The sequence below is a fragment of the Pogona vitticeps genome, chromosome 2 (assembly GCF_051106095.1).
Source record: "Pogona vitticeps strain Pit_001003342236 chromosome 2, PviZW2.1, whole genome shotgun sequence".
Classification (NCBI taxonomy): Eukaryota; Metazoa; Chordata; class Lepidosauria; order Squamata; family Agamidae; genus Pogona; species Pogona vitticeps.
In genome coordinates, this window is record NC_135784.1 from 134302847 (window position 1) to 134311917 (window position 9071).

Below are 9071 nucleotides of genomic sequence, written 5' to 3' on the forward strand. Positions count from 1 at the left end.
AAGAACATCCACATAGTACTCTGGAGATATTTACATGCACACATATACTGCAGAAAAGTTGTAAGTACACCTGAGTGCATTGAAAAGCACAGTATTGAGGGACAAACTGAATCTGTAGTTCATAAGAATCTGGGGTGAGCAGGTATGAAAAATCAACAGAGTTTCCTGAAACAGGAGAGGGTCGAGCTTTCTTATTTGTAGTGGAAGTGCAAAAGAGTATTGGAGAAACACTTGGATTACCAAAACATAACAGGGAAATCAACTGACCTGGCGTTCAAGTTAGAGCAATTTAGATTCTAGCCAACTGCTCTGTTTCTTCTGGAAAGGTAATTCATTTTCATTAATTAGATATACTGAATTGTTATTATAATTTTGGAGTGTTGTTAGGTGAATGAAAAATAGCAAGCTTCTGTTGTTTCTGTTAGCAAGAATATTTGAAGCTTTAATCATGTACCTTTTCTTTTTGCGTGTTTACTGAACAATAAAAAATGGGTAACTACTGAGAAAGAAAGTATATTACATGATGGAAAAGCACAGACGTCAAAATGAAAGGCCAATGGGGACTTTTGTGCAAAATTAACCAGATATTGAATCTTTGTAACAAATTACAGAGGAATAGTATGCCATTTTAAAAACTGGAAACATTGTACAGTAATTCAGGACATTCAGATTTGAAATTCACCACTTAATTGGCATGATCCATAGAGAAGTGAGTATTTTTGAACCCTACTAATTTTCATAGAAGAGTTGGGCATGAGCTTAAAACAATGGAAAATCGAGATCCAAACCAAATAGAGTTTGACTTTGTCCTAACCATTATTTTTGTTCTTTGGGAACTGGAAGCCATAATTATAATTCTTAAAAAACAGAAATGCCAAAGGATTTTAAACTTAAATATACCTTTGGCTTTGAATATTCCAATTCAAAACCAAAATGCTTGCAATCTCCACCATTCAAATCAATGGGGGGTTGATATTACATTCAGTAATCCACTCCCAGTGGGTTAGAAATCTGAGACCACTGCATAGTCTAAATCTGGATCTTCATTCAACTAGTTAAGTTCATGTTTGTGCCATAAATATAGATTACTGCACCTTTTTCAACAAGTGTAGATCAGTGATGTTGGCTTGATTTTCTGGGTTGCCTGTTGCTGTGAAACTGCCCCATGATTTTCTATATACAGGCAGATTCTGTAGCAGGTTATAATTCTCACAAACCATTTTATATATACAAGCCAAGGCTATCACAAAGTTACTGGCGGTCAAGTCAGACTTTGTGTTTTTCTTCTTAAAACAATTGTGTCTTTTCTGCTACATTTTTGTGTCATGGGGTGCATGTTTGTTTCTGGCTGAAGCAGAAAAACTGCAAAAGAAAATGCGTGTCAATTAACCTTTTTTAAATAAATGGAAAGCTGTTTGCTATTTTTAAAAAAATTAAATATTATAATAATGTCCTTTTCCACTGCATGTTATTTTTTGTTAGTGCCATGGACCTTTGGGTTATAAGAAGCCACATACACAGTATATACGGTGTGGTTCAATATAATGTCCCGTTCCATAAACATAATCAACATGATTGGGGGATATAAGGCCTTCCATCTATTATTAGACTGTAACTCCTATCAGCTCTACCTAGCAAAGCAAAGATGTCCCTGCACCCACACATACATATCAACACACATGCACATAGAACATTAGTGCTCGCTCTCACACGTATACAACCAGGCAGCCACTACAAGACTTGGAAATGTGATTCTTTTGGATGCCAGCTTCCAGAAAACTCTAAGTAGTGTGGCCACGGCCGGCACAATCACTTTCACCTGGCCCCTCTGCCAAGCGCCAGAAGGAGGAGGGGGCACTAGCCACAAGCTCACAATGTCTGCTGAGCCAAGAGTTTGCATTCTTTGCCTGCTTCCACAGCAGCAGCCCTGCTAACCAGACAAAACAGCATTTATTTGCCTCCATTGCATCCTTGGAATGTCATCTTGTGCCGTGCTCCTGATCGTTTTAGGGCCTTTACAGCCTGGCCCACAGAAAGAGATAGAGGGCCCTTCCGACGCCTGCTGTGACATGCTTGCTAACTGTGTCAAGGATAAGGGAGCTTCTATCTGCCTCAACTGAGACACCGTTGGTTTGTCCAAAGGAAGAGCTCAGACTTTCATCTGGCCATGTTTTATTTGGTTCCATGTCACTGTTACAGTGTGATTCTGTCTACAGGATGTAGCCTGTTACTTGTTTCTCAGATCCATTCTCTTAATATTTGATAACATGTAGAAGAAGTGACTCAATGCCAATGAAGAGCTTCTCCCCACTTCCTTCTTTTATCACCTTTTAAAACTGGCTACATTGGTGACTATATGATTACAGGGGAAAGTCCCAAATACTGTATTACAAAATCTCTCAGGAAATTGCTTCAATTCCTTGCCTTCTTCTGTATCTTAGCCTAGTGGTATCCAAAGCTCAGCAACCATAAAAGTACGTAGTATTCAAATTGTATATTCACACCATAGATTTATACAGAGGCATTGCAACACTGAAAACTTTATTTTCAATCTCTTTCATAATTATCTCTAATGTGGAATGTGCCTTTTTTTTTACAGCTGTCACACACCTGTAATTTTCATCAAGTTGTGCATGACAACTTCAAGCTCCCTTTTCTAGTCATAACTGTCAGATGAGTATGTGTATCTGAAGTTAGGAATTTTTATAGATCTTGGAAAGTTACTTTGGAAAAGCAATTTTTAATGAAATAGCTTGTGAGGATTGTTGAGAATTAATTGTTCAAAACTAAGTGTATTCTTTGTTACACTGCCAGCTCCTTTTCTGGAACTTTTTAATTCCCCTTCTTAAAAACGTCACCTGAAAAGACAAGAAATTCCCCCTGAATGAGCAGAAAACATTTCAGCCTGTAAAAGATATAAAATAAAACTGTTTAATGGAAAATAAACATACAGTATCCTTTACGTTGAGGTTTTTTTTTTAAAGTTCTATCCTTATCATCCCAAAATCTAGTGTATTACAGAGGAAGATGTCATTCCAATGTGTTATTTTGAGGCTCTGCTTTTCTACCCCACTATCACTCAGTGCTCTCTTCTGCATCACCCAATTTGCATCATTCTGGGGGAGAATTTTAAAATGGCTCCCATTGAAAACCTGAAAGTTCATACAATGAAATGGTTTACTCTATTTCTTTCTGTCTCTGTGGGCTGGTCCCCATACTCTATTGTTCACCCTACCTCTGCATAGGAAATAACCACAGAAACGGCAGGACTTGTATTCATTAGAAATGACACTCATGATGAAACAGCACAGGTCGCCCTGCCTGATTAAGGCCCAGAGTTTCCTGTGCAACGGAATCAGTGTTTTAAGTCATCATCATAGGCATCCTTCAGTCTCGAGAGACTATGGTATCGTGCTCTGCATGGAGGACTTGGAACAGTGTCTAGTGTGGCTGAGAAGGCCAATTCGAGAGTGACAATCCCTTCCACACTTAGGACAAATACAATCTGTACCCCGTCTAGCTCCCTGATTTTGCTGCTTTCGTGACTGCCTCTTTGCCTCAGCCTGCTGGGCGAGGGTCACTTCAAATTGGGAGAGGCCGTGATGCACCGCCTGCCTCCAGGCTGAACGCTCCGATGTCAGGGTTTCCCATCTGTTGAGATCCATTTCCAAGGCCTTCAAATCCCGCTTGCAGATATCCTTGTATCGCAGCTGTGGTCTCCCTCTGGGGCAATTTCCCTGCACTAGTTCTCCATACAGGAGATCCTTTGGAATCCAACCATCAGCCATTCTCACAACATGCCCGAGCCAGCGTAGGCGTCGCTGTTTCAGTAGTGTATACATGCTAAAAATTCCAGCTTGATCTAGGACTACTCTATTTGGAACTTTGTCCTGCCAGGTGATACCAAAAATACTTAAAAGCATCAGAGAAGAATGAGATGAAACCATGTCCTTGATTTATTAAGCCATAAAATTAACTCCTGGCTCCTTGTGTTTTTCCTGCTGTTAGGCCAAATTATAAATTATTAATAAATCTTCAAATGAGGAAACTGCATAAGTTCTGATGATGTTCGATTATCAAAGCAAGAGCTTTTCACACTTCCCATGGCTGTCAATTTTGTTTTGTGATTGGATTTCAGAAGTAAGCATGGGCTTTGTCTGCAAATATGACTGATTGATCCATCATAAAAATCTGCCTAATTACATTTCAAACACTAAAAGATTTCAACTTCTGATGACAAGCTATGCGTAGCATGTTGTTTGGCCCTTCATGTGCTGTTACTCTGAGATGCTTTCTGGCAGGGGGTTCCTCAACCTCCTTCTTTCCTCTGTTTCACTTTGATTAGTTCCCTCCCTCCATTCTGTTAGCTGCCCCAATGCTTCTCTGTAGTTACACAAACACTGACACGGCCTCTCCCTCTTCTCTTTACCCTCCTTGCTCTTTGCATTGCTCAAACAGTGTGAAAAAACAAAAGGGCATGATAAACAATATGGCAGAACACATATGGCCTCCTTTTTTCTACAGTAGATATCAAGGGAGGTAGCATGCAGTGTCTTGTGGCTCAGTGTTAACCACCGCTGACCAGGAGTTAGTGTTGGAACCCAGGAGTCAACCTTTGATTTAAAAAAAAAAGAAAAAGATCTGAATATGTACAAGATATCTTTTCTTGACTAATACTGTATAAAACACAGTCAGCCCAGAGATGCTTCTTGGATGGTGAGAATGGCTTCCATATCCTTTGAACCGTGCTTTCAACTAAACCAGCCTTCTCCAACATGGGGCCATGCCATCTTAGGATAGTGCCAAGACACTAGTTTGGTGAGGCTGTACTACACTTGAATGAATATCACAATGCATAAGAAGGTAATAAGAGACAGACATCAGCTGTCCTCTGCTTATTGTTGGATATTTACAGAAACCGGAGCTTGAAATGAGTGGAAAAACTATTTTAAGCAAAAGGAAAAGACTGGATCGATGGATGGACGATGTATGTATGTATGGATTGCAGTTATATAACATTTAGTGGCAAGTCACTATTCTGGGCAGTCTACAACAGTTAAAAGCACACCCCCACCACCATATCAAAAAGCACAAATAATAATAAGAAAACCTTCTAGAGGTGAACATTAAACCAAATAAAAAATTGCAGGTAGTGGATCAAAAAAATCTCTCATAGGGGGAAGATGTTCCTGAAAGCCTTCTTAAACCACTTATTTTTAACATGCTTCCTGAAGGTCAGGAGGGAGGGAGCTTGGTATAACTCTACAGACAATGAATACCAAAGTGTTTCTGCCACCTTTGAGAAGGCCTGGTTCCTGGTAGTCATTTTCCGGGCCTCCCTTGGGGTGGTCACCCACAACAGCAAAGTCTGGGAAGAGCAGGTGGGCTGGGTAGAAGATCTTAGGGAGACATGCTCCAACAAATAATGAGGTCCCAAACCATTCAGGGTCTTATAAATTAGTATTAGCAGTATATACATTATTATTGGGCATGGAAGCAAACAGGGAGCCCACGTAGGCATCCCAGAAATGGGGAGATATGACCATATTTCAAAACTTCTGAAATCCATCTGGCCACTGCATTTAGCACCTGCTGCAGCTTCCGTGTTGCCTTCAAAGGCAGTCCCACATAGAGAGCATAACAGTGATTGGTCCTCAAGTGCAACCAAGATTATCTGTGTAAACAAGCAGGGTCAGAGATCTCCTGTCCAGATAGGGCTGCCACCATGCAGTCGGTTGGAGATGGAAAAAGGCGGACTTGGCCATGGCAGAAATTTGCTTCTCCATAGAGAGCAGGGGGTCCAGGAGCATCCCCAGGTTGCAGACAGAATATCTCCTAACTCTCCCAACAACAAGATCTTCACCTTGTCATTCTATTTGGTCCTAAGTGCGGACGTGGTTGCACTCTACTTGCAACATTTGTTTTTACAAAACATTGTATCTACAAAAGCCACGCCCTGCCATCAAAGTTCTCTCCTCTCCCATAAGGAAAACTCAGCCCCTATTAGTAGCAGGTTCCTTTGTTAAAAATGTAGCTTTCAGGCAGGCCTTCCCGGACCTTACATCATCTTAATTGTAACACCTAATTACAGTGTGTGGTGTCAACATGTATACAGTACTATCACTCCTGCGGTCTTGCTCTATATTATATTATTTTAACTATTTTATTTAAATTGCTGGTTGTTTTATTTTGATTTTGATTTTATATTATTATGTGCATTGTTGGTATAGTGTATGTTTTATTTGTTTAACTTGTAAACTGCCAGAGTGGCCTAGTAGCCTACCTACCTTCCTACCTACCTAAATTAATAAATAAAATAAAATTTGTTCCATAAAGGCTCAAGCACAGCATGGCATTGGCCCACTCCACATGGATTCCTTGTGTCCTAGAGAGTGTGCAGGCAATGTGTGCTGCTTGTAGGCAAGGCAATCCATATCTTTGCCATCCCTAAAGTTCGTATAAATGCAGTGTAAACCAACACAAGCAAAATACACCTGGGATATCCAGCAATGAACACACATATTATACCTTTGGCACCAGGACTGGGAGCCATAGTACTAATACAGAAGAAAGATAATATATCACATGCTCTGGGAGGAAGGAATGGCTTGCGGGTAGATGAGTAAGAGGTGCATAACCTTTTCCTGACCTATTTGCTATCAGATACTGCACCTACCCCTGGATACTTTTTTCCATTGCACAATTCCAAAACTGGGTTTACTGGACATACCAATTGAAATCTTTCTAAGTTAGAGGCATCGTTTGGACAGGGGAATCTCTATCACATTCATTCTTCTTCTTCAGGTGATAGACAGATGTAATTATGAGAGAATTTCACCTTTAAGAGAGAAAAAGGAAAGCTGATCAAAAGGAGGCATCTCACCCATCTCACCCAGGAACAAAACAAAAGAGAGAGGAGCAAACCTAGACCCGCTTTGTTTTAGAAAATATTTGTGTTCTCTCTAATCTAGAGAGCTCTGTCCAGAAAAGGGAAAAGCCCACCTACTCTGAGGATGAAACACTGCAGCCAGGGAGGCATACAAAAGCATTGATGAAACCACTTATGATTAAGGATGATCAGATGCAGTCGGGTCTATGAAGATGTTGGGAGGCAGGGAGGGTGGACTCCTAAGGACCTCTGTGTGGCACAGGGGCACCTGATGAATAGCAGAGAACCCCACACACTTGCAGAGAAAGGCACGGAGACCAGGGTTGCATTGGAGTGGAACCACGATTACACACAGCACAAAGGTGTGTTGGAAAGAAAGGCAGCTTTACAACAAAGACAACTGTTTTTATTTTATGGAGCTTTTGGTGGTTTAAGATGTGAAATATATCCTGAAACGGAGGACACCTTAAAGAAATTGGTGTCAGTTCTGAAAGCCTTCCACTTTGGCAGGGTCACAATGAAAAGAAGTAACTGACAAGCATACGTTTAAAACCTGTTTAATCATTATTACAAGGCATTGTCCTTGTAGCATGAACCAGGACATCCTTACTTGGAATTAAAGGAAAGGCTGTAGTACAACAAGAGAGCACATGTTTTGCACATGGAAGGTCCAACGTTCAAATCCCTGGCATCTCCAGGCAGGGCTGGGGCAGGTGCCTCTCGGAGACCCTGAGAGCTGCTGCCAGCCCGTGTAGACAACGGAAGGAACCCATTCTGTTTAAGGCAATCTCCTCTGTTGCTAAGCCTCAGTAAGGTGAGCATATGTTGGGTTGCAGTCTTAGAATATTTTCAAATGTGAGGCTTAAATGGTCTTGAATCTTTCTAGTGCTATTCATGAGAACATTGGAGTACCATGAACACACAAAATGGAAGGAAAAAAACATTCACAGTCCAAATAAAGTATTAAAATGTTCACTCTCAAAGCCCTTCTAGATCACCACAATTTCATTTATATGAGTAAATGTGTATTTACATAGACTTTGGGCTTTTTGTTAATTTTTGCCCTCTTTTTTTCCTTTTCCTTTTTGGTGATGCCGGGTGACTGCACAAGTAGACCTCCTCTGTACCACCATTCTAACTGTCAGAAATCTGAATGTCACAAATCATGCACAAATCCAGCAAATGGTTGTGTGCTGTTCAGAGATGCTTTCCTTTCCCCATCATCCTTTTTAGTCCGGATTGCAGAAGGGGCTCATTTTTAAAATTCTTTTTGCAGCAGAGACATAAAACAGACAGTAAGTATTATCATGCAAAAAACAAGAAAATGGGCCTTCTCGGCGGTGGCTCCTCGCCTTTGGAACAATCTGCCTCCGGAGATTTGTGCGGCCCCTTCACTGGGTATTTTTAAAAACCAATTAAAAACATGGATGTTCAGGCAGGCCTTCTCCTCCAGTTAATATCTGATTCTTTTCTTTTCTCTTCTTCTTTTGTGGTTTATTTTTTTTATTTTTTCTTCCCCATCTTGAAGAACTAGCTATTCAATGTAATAATTCTTTTTAAAATATTTATTGGTTGTCTCATGTGTTGTAAGCTGCCTAGAGTGGTCGCAAGACCAGATAGGCGGGATATAAATAGAATAAATAAATAAATAAATGCTGATTCCTGCCATATGCTAATTTATTTCCCTTATGGTTCACACTGCAGTTTATTGCTTGCACCTTCAACACTGGTTCTATTTCCCCCCCCCCTCCTGCTTTGTCCTCACAACTTGCTTCATGGTTGCAAGTTCTGCCATTCCTATCTGGACATGTTAAGAGAATCAACAGGTGGAGAGGAATCTACGGCCACCAGCATTGACACTCTCACTTCCTTTATTATTGCTGCAGGAGAGTGGAGCAATGATCTTGTGCTGGCAGAGCAAATCAACATTCTATAAGGCAAGTCTAAAAATGGGGGAAGCCCAAACAAAAAAACTGTTAACTTTTAAAGACAGCTTCAGATCAGCACCTTTTATGGTACCATTGCAGCAGACATTTTGCTCTTGCGCTGTGCCAAATTTGTGGTTCTGACTTATGATTAAAAAAAAAAAACATAGACTCGATTAATAACTGAACACCTGGCCAGGAAAAGAATGTATTCTTGCACACACACCTATACCTACTAAGAACATATGTGAAGTATG